Source organism: Panthera pardus, unplaced genomic scaffold (genome assembly GCF_024362965.1).
Source record: "Panthera pardus isolate Hobbes unplaced genomic scaffold, ASM2436296v1 HiC_scaffold_21, whole genome shotgun sequence".
In the NCBI taxonomy this organism is placed as follows: domain Eukaryota; kingdom Metazoa; phylum Chordata; class Mammalia; order Carnivora; family Felidae; genus Panthera; species Panthera pardus.
The window spans coordinates 54946309-54964717 of record NW_026526777.1 but is presented as its reverse complement, the minus strand read 5'-3'; the positions used below and the strand labels follow the sequence as shown (position 1 = coordinate 54964717).

Genomic DNA, 18409 nt, shown 5'->3' with positions numbered 1-18409 from the left:
CGGCATAAAGAGAAAGAGGGCCCCAAGGAAGGAACACAAAGCGAGTGGCACCGTCCCGTAGGCTGTTCAGGACACTCTGGGCAGCTCCCTGCTGGCAGGGATCCCCCAGCTGAAGAGGAAACTTTGCCGGGGGCACACTCCCCTCCCCCAAATGCACACAGATAGCCTCAAATGGGATTATTTCGTGGGTACCTTTCCTTCGCTACAGCTATTGATGGCTAGGATTTCCACGGGGTATTGGTAGGGGGGAGGGTATGGAGATACAAGAAGAAGCACAGAAAGAAAAAGTGAGATTTATTCAAAAGATCAAAGAACAGCCCTGTTTGAGAAAGAGCACCAGGCCTGTGTCCCCGGGACTGTCCTAGATCCGGCTGGAAGAGCCAGGGTTGGGGGGAGCAGTGATTGCTAATGTATTGGGAGCTGGGGCACAGTATCCTTGTATGCCTGACTTTACAAAATTGTCACCCATCTCTGAACTGGTGATGTATCCCATATTCATTTTATTCTTAAAATGATCCAAATTAGTTATCTCTTAAGAGTTTCCTGAGATTCCAAAGAAAAAGTGGACTTAGAAGAGGGTCGTAGTGTCCACGCCGACAGGCTGGGCTGATTTAAATACGTGCAATGTTCTAGTTGCCTTTTTTTTTTTTTTTAATTTTTGTAAGTTCATTTATTTATTTTGAGAGAGACAGAGTGAGTGGGGGAAGGGGAGAGAGAGAGGGAGACAGAAAATCCCAAGCAGGGTCCAGCTCTGCCAGCACAGAGCCGGATGCGAGGCTCCAACCCACGACACTGTGACATCGTGACCTGAGCCAAAACCTAGAGTCGGATGCTTAGCCGACTGAGCCACCCAGGTGCCCCTAGTTGCTTTTTAACTAGATCTTTTGTTTTACTCTTTGTTCTTTCATCTTTTCTTTAGAAGGGTTTTTTTTTTTTAATGTTTATTTATTTTGAGAGACAGAGAGAGTGCGTGCAGGGGAGGGGCAGAGAGAGAGAGAGAGAGAAAATCCCAAGCAGTCTCCATGCTGCCAGCACAGAGCCCAACGCCCAGCTTGATCTCGGGACCGTGAGATCATGGCCCGAGCTGAAATCAAGAGTTGGCCTCCAGGTGCCCCCTTTCTTCTTTTCTCTAAAGGTCAGGCTTAATCCCGTCAATCGTTTGTGTCCTGACAGAGACTGGGCGATGTTTTGAACATGTTCTACCACCTACTTGGCCTCCGATGTTACCCAGTAGTCCCCACCTGCTTCCTGCATTTGGAGATTTGGGGGTTTGCTGTTATTTTCATGTTCTCTGCTAGCCTGACCCTCCTGAGCTCACCCCCACACGGCGATGCTGTTTGTTGTTGGTTTTTTAAAAAAATAATGATCCACTTTGGGATCTGATGAGATCACACTGTTTTTCTCATTGTTCTTTCAAGTTCATGTAGAAGTCTCTTCCTAAGGACCAGATATATACCCATTTGGAAATGTCTTTTTGGTCTGTTTTCCTTATTCATTGACCTTTGGTTCTCATCATTTTTTCCTGAAATTAAAAGCAAGGGGAAGTTTATTTTCCATCATTATTTGCGCTCCTAGAATTTTCACTTGGACAAGTGCCATAAGGCAGAGTGGTTTTCCAGTTTCTTAACTCCCCCCCACCCACCCCCAACGCCCATGAACTTACCTTATGGGATCTCATGCTTCTGTCGGGAACAGGGTTTGTTACTACAATAAGAGCAGACACAGCCTGGAAACTTTCCTATAGCTGGCATAACTTCTTCCCGATTCTTTATCACACTGCCAAAGACATACGTCTGAACAAGGGCCAGCAGGCTTCCAGGGCGTTTCCATAAACCCCAGCTCGTTGCACCCCCTCATAATAACCCCGAGGTAAGCTGGGCAAAGTTTGTAATCCCTCCTTTACAGATGAAGACACTGTGGATGAGAGCAATTGGCCGATCTGTGCAAGGTCACACAGCTGGTATGACCATGACCCGAGCGCTCTGCCTTCTCACTCCATCTGACTTCTGCAGCTACTCCTGCTACAGGGAAGCCTCAAGAATGAACTTTACAAGGTGTTTCTCTTCCACACAATCTATTGACTAGTAGCCTGGGGGCTAGATCAGCCCAAACGTATGTGGGGATGTCTGCTTTGGGTTGGCCCCGTGGAGGAGGATTATGTGACCTCCACTGTGTGGGACCAGAGCAGAAATGAGGAGCACTGTAGCCAGGGTGTCACTGGGAAGTCCAGGACTAGCCCTCAGGGCAGTGGGAGACTCATCCTGAGGCTGGTGTGAGGGCTGCTGGCATAATCTTCCTGAGCCTGAGCAAGGAGACTCTCCTGTCTTACGTTCAAGGTACAGATTCTCTTTCACGTTTCCTTGAGGCAAAAAGCAAAAGGAGAAAGGGTGGGAGGGCACCCCGCTGGCTCAGTCCGTGGAGCCCGAGACTCTTGATCTTGGGGTTGTAGGTTTGAGCCCCACGATGGGTGTAGAGATTACTTAAAAATTAAAGCCTTTTTTTAAAGGGAAGGAGTATTTTTTTTTAAGTTGATTTATTTATTTTGAGAGAGAAAGTGAGCAGGGGAGGGGCAGAGAGAGAGGGAGAGAGAGAGAGAATCCCAAGCAGGCTCTGCACTGACGGTGCAGAGCCTGATGCGGGGCTTGAACTCACAAACCGTGAGATCAGGACCTGAGCTGAAATCAAGAGTCTGACGCTTAAGCGACTGAGCCACCCAGGTGCCCCCCAAATAAAATCTTTTTTAAAAAAAGGGTGGGGGTTGGGGGAAGGAAGCCAAATATGGTAAATATTCTCCTAAACTGAGACTGAAACTGGCCTTTTAAAAAATGGTCAAGGGCACTGCTCTCCCTGCTTCTCAGAAGCTGTGAGTTTCACTCATGGCAGCTCTGGTTTTTGTTTTCTTTTGTTTTTTAACGTTTTAAAATTTATTTTGAGAGAGACAGGGGAGAGAGAGAGAGAGAAACAGAGAGAGAGAGAGAGAGAGCAAGCACAAATCGGGGAGGGGCAGAGAGAGGGAGAGAGAGAATCCCAAGCAGGCTCTGCACTGTCAGCACAGAGCCCCATGCGGGGCTTGAACTCACCAACTGTGAGATCATGACCCGAGCCAGAATTAAGAGTTGAACACTCAACCGACTGAGACACCCAGGCGCCCCACCAGCTCTGCTTCTTGAGGCACCGGCTCCGTCCTCCACTTTAACCCTTATCTTCCCGCTGACCTCAGCTTTGGTCTGGCCCCTTATGGTGGCCCCAGGCCCTCGCCTCCCTCCCAGCCTAACACCCGTCAAGCCTGCTCACCGACTTGGTGTCCTTTCGAGAGCACGTTCTCCAGAGAGATTTGATTGGCTGAGCTCCTTCTTTCCAGCGACCACACCATTCAGAGGTTGCCCAGGGACCAACAGAAGTTCTGTTCTTGGGACAGAAACTCAACCATAATTCATTCGGTTGTGTGTTGTGGAGGGGGGTGAGGGAGCTCTTCAGAATGGAACAGCCTATGGGAGAAGATTCCCATAGAAGGAGATGTGGGTTGAGCTACTTAGCAACTCTAGAACTACTAGAACTACTCAGCAGCTAAGAACTACTTAGCAACTCTAGTTAAGTGGCCCAAAGTAATCTCTTCCTCGCCAGGTTTAGGCAGTGTTTCTTCCCAAGGAGGGAAAAATTGTGGGACACTCATACAGGAACTGTTCGAGGGCCTTCTGTGTGCCTGGCACCGTCCTAGGCCATGAGAAAGATATTTCAAAGATTGTTAGTGAAGATTGTAGGGGCGGAGGGGGCCAAGGTGAAGATGGAAACAACTTCTAGATGACTTGGGCTTCTCTTCTTACCCACACATAGAAAAAAAGAAATCATATACACGGTGGCTATGCAGCAACAGCATAGGTAAAACAGACTTTTATGGGGCTTTTGGGGGACCCTACTTATTACTTACACTTTTCTGTGGGAAACTGCTTCTCATGGCTTGCATCAAAGGAGAAAAACATACTTCTTTTGAAATGTACTCCCAGACTACACTGGAGGACAATGGGAGAAAGAGAGATAAAGAGGAGTTAGCACGTGGGGCCTTTATTGCCCAGGGGTCCATGCGTCAGTGGGCATTTTCTCAATCGATACGTATTAGAGAGCCAGCAGCTGTTCACGTGGGGGCTTACGACAGTTTCTCACAAGCTAAACGTTTATGAATTACGAGCACAATCCACTGGTGATCTTTGGTGTGGAGTCAAGGCTATTTTGGTCTATGGTCAGTTGAATAAAGGGTCGGTGTGCAGTGGAGGGACAGTGAGGGCCTCAGAGAGGCCCATGCCACCAGGGCGACACGGTGGGAAATCCACCGAAACCAGAGCCCGTTGTGGACTGAACTCTGCATGTAAAAACACGCAAACCAAAAACTTTTGGCTTTTGAGGAAGTTCCCAAGTAGATCCATTGTTGCTCTATCTGTTTGGATAGTCCCACGTACCTAAACATGTTTTTGCACTCACCAAGTCATTTTTATTTTGATACTTATGGCCATCCTGAGAGAGTGGTACCATTAACCCCATTTTACAAAGGAGGAAACCGTGGAAATGAAGTACTTACCAAGTTCTCAATGGTATCACCCCCTAGAACCCCCCACGGCACGTCCAACACCACTACCCTCCCTCTTCCACCTCATCAAGGTGACATAAAATTTGTAAAAATTTAGCCCTAATCTATATTAAATTCATACTGATTTGTTTTCCTGGCAAATATTAAGTAGAGGCTTTACTTTCAGAATGATATCTATAGGGGAGCCTGGGTGGCTCAGTTGGTTGAGCGTCTTACTCTCGATTTTGGCTCAGGTCATGATCCCAGGGTTGTGGCATCCAGCCCCACGTCGGGCTCTGTGGGTGTAAAACCTACTTTAAAAAAAAAAAAAAAGAATGCTATCTATGAAGAGTTCACAGAAAAGTAGAATATTTTCCATAGACAATGATGAAAGTTTGTTAAAATATTCCCATTTTATTGTGTTCAGTCTAAGAGTGGAAGATTAATAATCAGCCTGAACTTGTTTGGAGTCATTATTAAATAACTTACCTTAAAATTTTATTCAGCTTCTTCCAACTGTACTTTTTACTTATTCCGTTTATTTCCACTCTCTTAGGGGTTGGTGTATTAGAGCAGAAAGAGGATGGGACCTAGATTTCTCCAGTCTCTTCCTCCTTGTGTCTCTGGCCATGCCCAAGTCTCTCCAGATTTAAAATGCGCCTGAGGGGCGCCTGGCTGGCTCAGTTGGTTAAGTGTCCAACTCTTGATTTTGGCTCAGGTCATGATCTCACAGTTCATGGGATTGAGGCCCACGTCGGGCTCTGTACTGTCAGTGCAGAGCCTGCTTGGGATCCTCTCTCTCCCTCTCTCTGCCCCTCCCCTGCTCATGGTCTCTCTCTCTTTCTCAAAGTAAGTAAGTAAACTTTAAAAATAAACAAATAAAATGCCCCTGAAAGTTCGTGTGAAGATGGCATGACAAAACGAGTGTCATAGTTCTCAGGGTGTGACAGCAGAAGCTTTAACGCTGGCTACTCCTCCTCAGTCCGTCTCACGGAGCAAAGGGGCCCCTGGTGGATAAACATTTCTCCTGAATTCACTTCACAAGACATTGTGTGTGTGTTTTGGGCGGGGTGGGGGGGGAGGGTGATACAAGGTTAGGAATCATTTCCTGATAAAAGAGCCACCATTTCTTGGGCCCTGATTATACACTAGCAGTTTTACATATAGAGTCTATCTATCTTTCCGACCACCCAGATGCCTGGTGTTTCCCCACATGACTTCTGAGGAAACTGAGTTTCTGAGTCTCAAAGAAAGACATGTCGGTGAGTATGGGAGCTGGGATGTGAACCCACCTCTTCCCCAGGGCCCGGGCTTCCCGAGTGACTGGTTAGTTCTTTATTTTACTGAAGTTTAGCAAAAGTACCAGTAGATAATACCTCAGGGTGACATGTATTATTAAGGAGAGGGATTTCATTACTGGAACATTTTCATCTATTCATTTCCTTTCTGAATGCTTTTATTCCACAGAGAACAGAAAATCTCTTTCCTGGTGATCAGTTAAATCCGTGTAACAGATTTCAGTAAGCATGACTCAAAGGGTTTTTAATTAAGAAAGCATTACAATGTATTTCATTTTAAAAGATGGACCTGCGAACTCCCACCGGCAAAATTAAGTGGAGAGAGAACGCCAAGGAGGCAGAAACACACGTTCACTGAAAGTCGGCAATTTGGCTTTAAGTGAGAACAGTTTGTCCTGTCCAAAATCCCCATTCTGGTAGGTTCTAAGCAAAGCTCAGGGCGGAAAATCGTCTCAAAAGAAAGAGCTATCTTTGTGGCTTTTTGCCCCATGTGAAAGTGGAAAGGCATCAAATATGGAAAATCAGGAGATGACCTATGTCAGTGGCCCCCGAATATGTTGCCGGAAATTGTGTGCATTGAAGATTATGTGTGGATATGGTCCAGGTCCAGCGAGCTCCCTGACAGACTAAATCTCCCAGGCAACTTTTCCACAGAATCTAGCTAGCCTGTGGTCAGGGAGGTCAGGATGATTTTACTCTTAGCACCAGCAAGACTGAATAAAAAGGTCAATCTCCTGAAAACAAAGACACATAAAGACCAAGAACATTATGCAGCCCGAGCTAAATATAACTGTTCTTTTTAAATTTTCTTTTCTTTTCTTTTCTTTTCTTTTCTTTTCTTTTTTTACAGTGTATATCATTGCAGCATTTTGTGTTGATTCTGTACCCTTTCTGGAATCTTGCTTCACTCTTGTTGCAGCAACACTGACATTCGGGGGTCTCCTGTGCCCCTCTGATTGTTCCTTCTCCATCTCAGCTGGGTTCTCTTCTTCCTTCCTCCCCATACCTGGGGGTGGCCCACTGCTCCTTCCATGGATCCCTGCCTTTCCCACAATATACATAGTCACCCGGAAAGCTCATCTGTGGTAGTCAGCCTTCAAAATGGCTCCTAAAGGGGCACCTGGGTGGCTCAGTTAGTGGTCTCTGACTCTTGATTTGGGCTCAGGTCATGATCTCACGGTTTGTGGGATCGAGCCCCAGGCTTTGCGCTGAGAACGTGGAGCCTGCTTGGAATTCTTTCTCTCTGCTCCTCCCCCGCTTGCACTCTCTCTCAAAATAAATAAATAAACTTTTTTAAAAAATGACTCTTAAAGATCCTGCCTCCTGATTTCCACACCCTTGTGTCTCCTCCCACATTGTACCAGGGCTGGTCTGTATGACCAATAGCACTGGCAGAAGTGATGATATGTGACTTCTGATACTAGGTTATACAAAACTGTGGCTGGGGCGCCTGGGTGGCTCAGTCAGTTGAGCGTCCGACTTCAGCTCGGGTCATGATCTCACGGTCTGTGAGTTCGAGCCCCGCGTCGGGCTCTGTGCTCACAGCTCAGAGCCCGGGGCCTGTTTCAGATTCTGTGTCTCCCTCTCTCTCTGACCCTCCCCCGTTCATGCTCTGTCTCTCTCTGTCTCAAAAATAAATAAACGTTAAAAAAAATTAAAAAAAAAACCAAAACTGTGGCTTCCTTCCTGGGCTTCTCAGGCTTTTCTCCCTTGTTCTGATCCCTCACTTGGGGGGAAGGCATGTTGTGAGAAGCCCCATGGAGAGGTCTACCTGGTGAGGAACTAGACCTCTTGCTGAGAGTAACATGGGTGAGCTTAGATGTGGATCCTGCGTCAACCTCCCTACCCCCTCCCCCCACCCCCTCCCTGTCAAGGATCGCCCTGTGCTGGGATGAGGTGGACATTATTGACCCCTTAAGCATTGACCCAGGCTATGTGTATGCAGCCAGGGGCAAAGTGGAGGATATGAACAGAGGGAAAAAAAAAAAAAAAAAAAAAAAACTGGGCAAAATAAATAAAAGTACTATTGAAAGTCTATTACTTTTTTTAAGATGGAAAAACTTAATGTGTTTATATGCTAAAGGGAAAGAGCCAGCGGGGCAGCAGTGGAGGTATTAACGATAATAGGGGCAGACATTTACGAAGCCCGTCCATGTGCCAGGAGCCAGGCTAAGCACTTCACCAGGATTCTATTACTAATCTTTCATAACGCATTTTTAAAGCAGGTACTGTTATTAGCATGATATTTAACAGATGAGAAAAGTGAGTCTCTGTCCAACACCGCTCAACGAGGGTGATTTAAGTAAAGGGAGTTCTGCCCCGCTGAGCTCTGGAATGCAGAAGTCGGGGCCTTTCCTGGTATGAAAGCCAAGCTTCTGTTTCCCAAGCACCTCGTAAATGCCAGGGGCTTTGTTTACATTAACTCTGATGCTTACGCACCCCTGCGGGATGGCAGCTGTATCGCCCCTTTCTGCAAGTGAGAAACCAGAGGCTCTCTGGCTGCTGACTTCATCTTTTCTTGACTTTTTCTTTGACTTCATCAAAGTCTTCATCTTTTCTCTTTAAAGACTCTGTCATGTATTATGAGGAGTGTGGGGCTCTGCAGTCTCAAATCATCATCAGCATTTGTTTCCAACACTTCTCATCGAGTGAGACTTCCCAGCCCAGGGACATGATGCTCTGGAGAGCAGTTAGAGACACCGCCCTTCTACAAGGGCTTGACTCAACTACCGCCATGGGGACCATACTGGCAATTTCTACCTTTGCTTTTGACAGTGGAACTCTTAGTCCCACTTCCAATGACACAGCCGTGGTACTGTTTACAATACTCGTTGCACTGAGTAAAGAACGGATTTTTTTGTGTTTCTTTTTTAAAAAATGCCATGCGCCGAATAGTGTGGTGTGATCACAAACATTTTCTGAAGATAATCCATTAGTAGTAAATCATTGAAAGCATGTTGACAGAGTACAGGAAATGTAAGATGAATGGGAAGCTTGGAGAGAGAGACAAAGATCACAAGTCGAAAGACAGCCACCGTGTTCGGAATTTCGTATTTAACTGACCAGCAAATGTCACCTGAGATGTTTATGCTGGTTCCCATTTTCCAAAGCACAGTGCCATCTGTATTCCTTTGCCCTCCACAACAGCTGGCACATCAGTTAAGAATGCTTTCATCTACTAGTGGCAGGAGACCAGCTTAAATAGATGGAGGCTACTTTTCCCACTTAACAAGAGGCCCGGAGGTGGCATTCTGGACCTGCTATGGTGGCCCAACAGTGTCACCAAGGATCCAGGCTCCTCTGACCTTCCATTTCACCATTCTTACCATGCTGACCTCTCAGAAAAGTCACCCATGGTTGCAAGACAGCTGCTCCAGTCACCACATCTGTGTTCAAGTCGGGAATGAGGAAGGGAAGGAACGGGCACCAGGGATATCTTTGCTTTATGAGAAAAGTAAAAGCTTTCCCAACAGACCTTTCACTGGTGTACCCGGCTATCCTAGCTTCAAAAAAGAGTGGGAAAGTGGGGCACCTGGGTGACTCAGTAGATTAAGCATCCAACTCTGGCTCAGGTCTTGATCTCATGGTTCGTGGGTTCGAGCCCCGCATCGGGCTTTCTGCTGTCAGCACAGAGCCCACTTCGGACCCTCTGTCCTCTTCTCTCTCTGCCCCTCCCCTGTTCATGCTTGCTCTCTCTCAGAAATAAACATTAAAAAAAATTTTTTAACTAAAGAAAAAGAGTGGCCAGGAAATTATGTGGCTTTTCCAGCCTCTCTATAGCAGATGTGAGCAAGAGCAAAGCACTTTGGCAGGGAGGTCTGATTAGCCAACCAACAGTGGGCGGCACAGTGTTGTTTCCATCTCCGGTTTACAGATGAGAAACTAACGTACATAATGGGACTTGGTCACAAAGGGGCAGAGCTGGGTCACAAACCTAGATCGACTGATTCTAGCACTCATGTTATTTCCACTGTACTACTCAGCCTCTGAATTCTGCTATGGGAAAGTATATGTCATGAAGGGAACAATCCACAGAATTGTATAGTAACGGGGATATACTCTAGGTGGATTGATTTTAAACCATCATCATATGATATTTTTATCATTATTGTTTAAAACCCATTATTGCATTTTTACAAATGTATGTAACAACTAAGCTTTAAAGATATTGATTGAAGCATTGTTTATAATTGCAAGACACTGTGGGGAAAACTTTTCTTTTTTTTTAATGTTTTTAAAATTTATTTTTGAAGGAGAGAGAGAGAGACAGAGCATGAGCAGGGGAGGAGCAGAGAGAGAGGGAGACACAGAATTCGAAGCAGGCTCCAGGCTCCGAGCCATCAACACAGAGCCCGACGCGGGGCTCGAAATCACAAACCATGAGATCATGACCTGAGCCAAAGTCAGACACTCAACTGACTGAGTCACCCAGGCGCCCCAAAAACTTTCCTTTTCAACAATAGGGGATTGGTTGAAAAAAATCATATGCCGTGGAATAGAATAGTCAGAGATAAAGTTTCAAAGAATTTTGGTATTTACAATATTTTATTAAATGATATGAGCACGTTATTTTTTTCAAAGTTTATTTTATTTATTTTGAGAGAGAACATGAGTGGAGGTGGGGCAGAGAGAGAAGGAGAGAGAGAATCCCAAGCAGATTCCATGCTGTCAGCACAGAGCCCAATGTGGGGCTCGAGCTCACAAACTGTGAGATCATGACCTGAGCTGAAGTGGAACACTTAACCAATGGAACCACTCACGCACCCCTCATCTTTGCATTTTTTGCAATATAAGTTAATTTGTAAAAGTCAGATTTGGGGCATGTGACTGACTGTCTCAGTCAGTAGAGCAGGTGACTCTTGATCTTGGGGTCATGAATTTAAGCCCCACATTGGGTGTAGACCTTACATAAAAAAATTTGAAAAAAAAAAAAAAAGAATTACAGTCAGGTTTATTGAAGTATAATTTACATACAATTAAATTCACCTTTTTTAGGAAAAGTTTTCAATTAGCAATAATCGCGCCTCGGATAAACCTCATTGGCTACGATACTGCCACTGCGCAAAGCCAAATTCACCTTTTTTAATATGTGTGATAACAGTTACATATCCACCACTTGATTCAAAATACAGAATATTTCCTTTGCACCACCAAGTTCCCTTAGGCCCTTTTGTGATAAATCCCTTCCTCCTTCTCACTGGCCCTTGGCAATCACTGATTTGATTCTGTCCCTACAGTTTTGCCTTTTAATATCATATAGGGGCTCCTGGGTGGCTCAGTCAGTTAAGCGTCTGACTCTTGATTTCAGCTCAGGTCATGATCTCACAGTTTGTGAGTTTGAGTCCCGCATTGGGCTCTATGCTGACGGCTCAGAGCCTGGAGGCTGCTTGTTGTGGGGCTCTGCATGGACAACACAGAGCCTGCTTGGGATTCTCTCTCTCCCTCACTCTCTGCCCCTCCCCCTCTTGCATGCATGCTCGCTCTCTCAAAATAAATTAATAAACTTAAATAAAAGAATTTCATATAAAGGATAATATATGACCTTTAGTTTCTGGCTTCTATCAATTAGCATAAATGCTCTTGAGATCATTCATGTTGCATCAATCAGTGGTTCATTCCTTTTTATTACTGAGTAGTATTCTATAGTATGAATGTACCATAATGTGTTTGTTCTTTTACCAGTTGGTAGACACTCAGGTTGTTTTAAATTTTAAAAAAATTTGTTAATGTTTATTTTGAGAGAGAGAGAGAGAGCACGCAAGCAGGGGGCAAGGGTGGGGCAGAGAGAGGGGGACAGAGGGTCTGAACCGGGCCCTGCTGCTGACAACAGGGAGCCCGATGTGTGGCTCAAACTCACAAACTGTGAGATCATGACCAAAGTCAGATGCTTGACTGAGCCACCCAGGTGCCCCGGTTGTTTTAAATTTTGGATGAATAGTAACGTATTTGTTGACTAGGTGCCATAACAGCGTACTGCAAACTGATGGCTTAAACAATAGAAGTGTATCCTCTAACAGCAAAAGAATGATAAGAGGGGGAAAAAAAGTGACCAAAACATTCACTAACACAAGGAAATGGAAAGGAAGCTTGAGTTTGTCTCCTGAGAAATCTCCTGAGACATTGAAACAATCTTGAACCTTGCACATATTTGAGGGTTGAACTGATATTACCTAAGTGGCCCAGAATCCACCAAAGTGAGAAATAATTTTAGAAATCAATCCCTGACAATACTCTCAGAATGCTTGGCAGAAATTATGTAAAACTGGAAAGCAACTTTTATGGGGTTGCCACAGGAAAAATATATCCCTACTAAAGATAACTTACCAATGAAAATGTATAAAACAAGGAAGATCCCATTAGGCCCACCACCAATGTCTGCTTAAGTTGTGAGTTACACATGGATGGTGATGAGAACAGAGCCGCTGGAGTTGTGTGCTGCAGTGGCCCCCAGAACCATCTACCATCAGCAAGGACCAGCAGGGACACCACAGGGGGAATTAGAGCCCAGGAACATAGGACAGTCTTTGTAAAAATAATTGAAGACTCAGAAGGAGGACTTGAAATCCTAAGAAAATAGCAAGAGGCTATGAAATTTTCTTAATATTTATTCATTTTTTGAGAGAGAGAGAGAGAGACAGACAGAGCATGAGTAGGGGAGCGGCAGAGAGCAAGGGAGACACAGAATTGGAAGCAGGCTCCAGGCTCTGAGCTATCAGCACAGAGCCCTATGCAGGGCCCAAACTTATAAGCTGCGAGATCATGACATGAGCTGTAGTTGGACACTTAACCAACTGAGCCACCCAGGTTCCCCAGTAGCAAGATGCTATATATATAATATATATATAATATATATATATAATATATAGATATATGATGCTGTATTAAGAAGTGATATCTATTTATATATATGCTATATTATAATATATAAATAATATATTTATATATATTTATATATAAATATATAAATATATTTATATATTAATATACATATTTATATATATTATATATATTAATAATATATAATATAATATATAATATAGCATATAATATATAATATGCTATATTAAGAAGTGATACCTATATATACATATAAGATGCTATTATTTAAGAAGTGATACCTATTTTTCAAATTTTCTTCAAATAAAGAACATTTATTTGAAGAAAATTTGAAAAATAGGTATCACTTCTTAAAATGACAAATATGGCCAAACTAAAAACTCAAATATATAGGTTAAACAGTAATTAGATATAGATGACAAGAAAGCTGATGAGCTGGAAGATAAATCGAAAGATATTCCAAGCTTGCACCACAGAAAATAGAGATAGAAAATGTGACAAAAATTAAGGGGGTCAGGAAGAGTTGACATGTTCTTTCAAAATGTGGCTCCTTAGCAGGATTTTCTTGATAGAAAAGAGACCATCACAAAATGATAAGTTCTTTAGTGTTCCCCATTTTCATCTTTTCATTTCGGAAAACTCTTAAACAAAAGAGCTGGACTTAAGGGATGTCAAGACATAATACCCAAAGGGTCTCTTATTAGAGAATTAGAGTTAATAGCAAGATGTTTAAATGAAGAGTATAGTTGCCGGGCGCCTGGGTGGCTCAGTCAGTTAGGCGTCCAACTCTTGGTTTCGGCTCAGGTCATGATCTCACAGTTGTGGGATCGAGCCCCAAGTGGGGCTCTGTGCTGACGGCATGGAGCTTGCTTAGGATTCTCTCTCTCCTTCTCTCTCTACCCCTCCCCCATGCATGCTCTTTCTCTCTCTGTCAAAATAAATAAATAAACTTTAAAAATTAAAAAAAAAAAAGGAATATAGTTCTTGTGAAGGCAGGTGTAATGAGGGCAAACAGAAGCTCTGATGAGGCATTTGATATCCCAACTTTAAGTGGAAGAAGTTTAAAAAACTCCTTATGGGAAAATGGGAGAAATAATAGTTAAATGGTAATACTTAATGCTTGAGTTTCACCAAAGAAGTGAGCCTAATGCAAACCTTGGCGAATATATTTCTTTAAGTCTTCCTCCAAACATTTATTTATATTTAGCCAAATGGTTAGGGGGAAAGTGGGAAAATTAGATTCATATTTATTCTTTTTGTTCTTAAATCATCCCGATTAAGTCACATCTGGAGCAAGTTTACAATCGGGGGCCACTGCCAAATACAAGGAGCCAATATTTACTTGGGAATATCAAGTATAATCACAAGCAGAATGCCAAGAAGGAAATCACCAGTCTCTTTAGAGCTGACTTGTACTTTCAATTAATGCAGTACAACAAGTATCTGATCCTGATTTCCTCTCAGAAATAATATAAACTAATGGCGAATGGACAAAGGCAGGAGATGCTGAGGACCATATAGAGGATGAAGACCTTTAGCAAGAGACAACCTGTTTACAAAAATAGGACGGGGCTGCTTTGGGAAGTCATCAAGCAACAATGGCCTGCAACCAGTCTTTCTTGTAATAAAATAAAGAAGGGAGAAATCATTCCAAATTGTAAAAGTAGATTGGTAAATATTTTAGCTGCATACTTCTGGGAAAGCTATTTTCTCTTCCCCTAACCTTCCCCCTTAAGTAGGGCATACTGTTCAGAATTCGAAACCTGATGGCCAAGTTTTTAGGATAAACAAGACTTTGTGGCTCTAGAAGGAGTCCTGTCTTGAAAGCTGATTTAGTTTGGAAATTGGGGTGAAGGTAGAGGAGAAGGGGTTGTTAAATAAAAGGAATGTGGACGTTACAAGAAATGATGAGGTTCAAAATGCCTGGATTTTGTTCCTGGCGCTAGTACTTGTCCAGGCAATTTTAGGCACATATAATAAATATGAAGCCAACTTGGCTAAGCCCAGAGCTGACTGTAGACCTGAAGAAAGTTCAAGTGTGAAAGGCATCAACAAGTGGGAATCGAACTGCGTGTGTAGAGACAAGTTTTAGAGGACAACGTAAGCTTTTTGGCAAAGCAGGATCATATAAACTTTTGGGGGAAAACATAAGCTTTTTAGGAAAAAAACTGAGACTACTTAAGAGACAGAATAAGAAAAATGCTCCATTGAATGGATAGAAGAATATGAGGTTAAACACCAGAGATAAAAGAAAATGAAGAGAATGGTTGACTTTGTTGTTGTTGTTGGCTGACACCTGTCTGAGCGTTTAAAACTTTTCTTTTAAATCCACCTTTGCTATCCACTGATGAAAAGTAAGTTGAGAAATGAGTTTTACCTTAACAGAAAGTAAACAGGTTCAGTTTAGTGCTTACCAGCAAGATTGAAGTTTAAAGGGGAAAAGGTGCAAAACTATGATAGTTCTCCAATTTTCCTTTCTTTTCTTTTTTCTTTTTTTTTTTTTAAGTTTATTTTGAGAGAAAGAGAGAAAGAGTGCAAACAAGGAAGGGTCAGAGAGAGGGAGAGACAGAATCCCAAGTTGATAACGCAGAACCTGACACGGGGTTCTAAATCACGAACTGTGAGATCATGACCTGAGCGGAAATCAAGAGTCAGACGCTTAACTGACTGAGCCACCCAGGTGCCCCATTTTTTAAATCCAATTTTCTTAGAAGCCAGTGTTCAGGATGCCTGGCCGGCTCAGTCAGAAGAGCATGCAACACTTGATCTCAGGGTCATGAGTTTGAGCCCCACATCGGGTATAGAGGTTACTTAAAAAAAAAAAAAAAAAAAAAAAGAACTTAAAAAAAAAAGGAAACCATTGTCTGCTGAGCTAATAACAGTAATATAAGAAAATTATATTTTAGATGATGCTAAAAGATATCCTTTTTGGTCTTCACTTTATGGAAAATAAAGTACTTTGACTTATTTTAAAAATGCTTTGAAACAGTTCTGGTGTTGCAGCAAGGTGTGGAAATTAATGATTTTTTAAAATCATATAATTTGATGTAAAAACATCAGTGGTCTCCTAAGTTTTTCTTAATGGTGCATGGTTTCCAATCCCTATAAAAGCATAACTGATCTCAGGGTTAATCAATCTCAGCACTCTTGACATTTTGACCCAGGTAACTCTTTGAAGTAGGGGGCTGTTTTCCATAGCAGCAACGCTGACCTTTCCCAACTAGATACCAGCAGCGAGCTGTGACCATTGAAAATGTGTCCAGATATTGACAGATGTGTCGGGGGAGGTCACCCCAAAGTGCTCCCAGCTGGGGGTCACTGGTTAGTTTAACTGTGTTAAGATAAACCATTTAAGATTCACCTTCTAATTAAAGTAGGAATAAGGTAAGCTTACTTGCTTAATTGATATCTGATATGGGAAACAAAGGCAGAACAAAATGTAGATAAAATTAAATTTCCTTATAATCTGCAGGCCATTGACAAATACTTGAGGGCGGGAGGGTAAGACATTCTTTCAATCTTAATGTTTTGCTAGAGGGAAAAACAACTTTAGCTTGACAATAGCTAGGCCTCCAGGATCCTGGGAGTCTCCTTTAGCATATGAAAGTCCTTCTGGAAACTTCCCCTGGACTTTACCTCCCCCAATTCCTCACAACCCCAGGGCAGCTCTTTCTGCCCAAGAGTCCTGTCCCCGTGCTTTAATTAAACCACATTTTTGCACCGAAGAAGACTCAAGAATTCTTTCTTGACCTTCGGCTCCGAGCCCCAACATTTCCACATCCTCCATAATAGAGTTTGACAAAGTAACTGGTGTTAAGATGATGCCTATAAGGCCCCTAGGTTGGGGCACCTGGGTGGTGCAGTTAAGCACCTGACTCTTAATTTCGTTTCAGGTCATGATCTCGGGTTCATGAGTTCCAGCCCCGAGTAGGGCTCTGTGCTGACAGCGTGGAGTCTACTTGGTTTTCTCTCTCTCTGTCTCAAAATAAATACATAAACTTAAAAAAAATAATAAAGCACCTGGGCTGGGCCTGGCTCTGGTTTGGTACTTAAACATATTAGTGATGATGATGGCTCCAAAGCGGAAGTGAGGGTAGGAGGGTGGGGGCGGGGAGGGGAGAAGGCGGAAGGAGGGGAGAGAGAAGATGGTGAAGGAAGGACTTGCTATGCTTTCCTTGCTTGGAAATGGGCCGAATCGGCTCACCTCTCACCGTGCACTGGCTCGGAACCTGTGAACAGGAAAGGAGGTAGGTGAGGGCACGATCAGGCGGGAGGCAAAAGATCTGATGAGTGTTTCATCAAAATAGTGTTTTTCCTAGTTACAACGATCTCTAAGGCTTAATTCCTTCACACAGGGCATTTTCCGGTCCCAATTCCCATTGACTTGGTTTTGTGAGAAAACCAAGTGATGCATACCTATCAGACAAGCAGGATTTATTTCCAGGACAGATTAGAGAAAGTAGATCTTATGCTAATCACTGATAAAGTAAAGCTTTAAACTTCCTCCTATTACATTTAGATTTCTCAAAATCCACATCCGTTTTGCATACAGATTCAAAACCCAGTTATTGGCTAGGAGGCACTCAATAAATGCTGATTGCCTGCACTTTTATTAACCGCAGTGAACAGTAGCAAGGATCTCCTGAGGCCAATAGGAGACTCAGAATGGTAAGCAGGTGAGTTAGGCTAATTAGGCTAAGTGAGTCTGGGATAACTTGAGTTATCTTCACTTGTGAGCGCAGGTCTTTCTTCCCACAGACCCATGGCTCTGCCACAGGTTCTCTTCATGAGCGTGGGTGTTACGGCTCAACCCGGGGAGACTCGTAGCTCCTGAGAGATAGCAGATGGCAAGTTTCCTCCTCACGCCTCTCGTTCTTCTTCTCTCTTCCTCTGAAGGCGCCAGAGTTCAAGAGGTTGCTGTAGAGCTCCACTCGGACCAGTCTTCTGCACTGAGGTACAGCTATTCACGATGTTCTCGTTTGTTTGCTTATTTATTATTTTTTATGTTGAGAGAGAGAGGACGTGTGAGCGGGAGAGAGGGGCAGAGGGAAGAGAGAGAGAGAGAATCTTAAGCAGGCTCCACGCTCAGCGCAGAGCCTGACGCCAGGCTCAATGCCAAGACCTTGGGATCATGACCTGAGCTAAAATCAAGAGTTGGATGCTCAACTGACTGAGCCACCCAGGCGTGCCCCGAACGTTCTAATAGAGGTGATTTAATGTTGGTTTTGCACCAATCCCAGAGAGCAAGAGGGACCCTAAGGGGTGGCAATAGGTAGGATCTTGCTCTCTGGGCCAGGCTAATACCAGCCCATGGGTACATGTGAGTATAACTGTACTGATTTGAAATTACTGATATACTTCCTTCCCTTTGGCAAATAGCCACTGCCCTGAGCTCTGGAGGGTCCCCACCCTGGTCCTGGGCCTAGTATTCCCAAATATTTAAAAATATTTTGAATATTGCCTTGCCCAAGCTAGTGCTTTCAATGCTTTTCAACTAGTGACTGAGTTGTGTTAAAAAAATTTCATTGAGGGGTGCCTGGCTGGACATGTGACTCATGATCTCAGGATTGTGAGTTCGAGCCCCACATTGGGCATACAGTTTACTTAAAATTTATTTTTTTAATTTTTAAAAAAAGGTTTATAGTTGAGAGACAGTGTGGGAGCAGGGGAGGGGCAGAGAAGGCGGACAGATGATCCAAGCAGGCTCTGCACT

The 18409-nt window shown here is 43.6% G+C and overlaps 1 non-coding gene across 1 annotated transcript; it reads right to left on the bottom strand.

The window, feature by feature from the left end:
- Positions 1-10789: 10789 nt before the first annotated feature.
- LOC128778948 (U4 spliceosomal RNA) lies at positions 10790-10928 on the bottom strand. Its single transcript, XR_008424803.1, has one exon. It is a non-coding gene; the product is annotated as a U4 spliceosomal RNA (small nuclear RNA).
- Positions 10929-18409: the final 7481 nt, after the last annotated feature.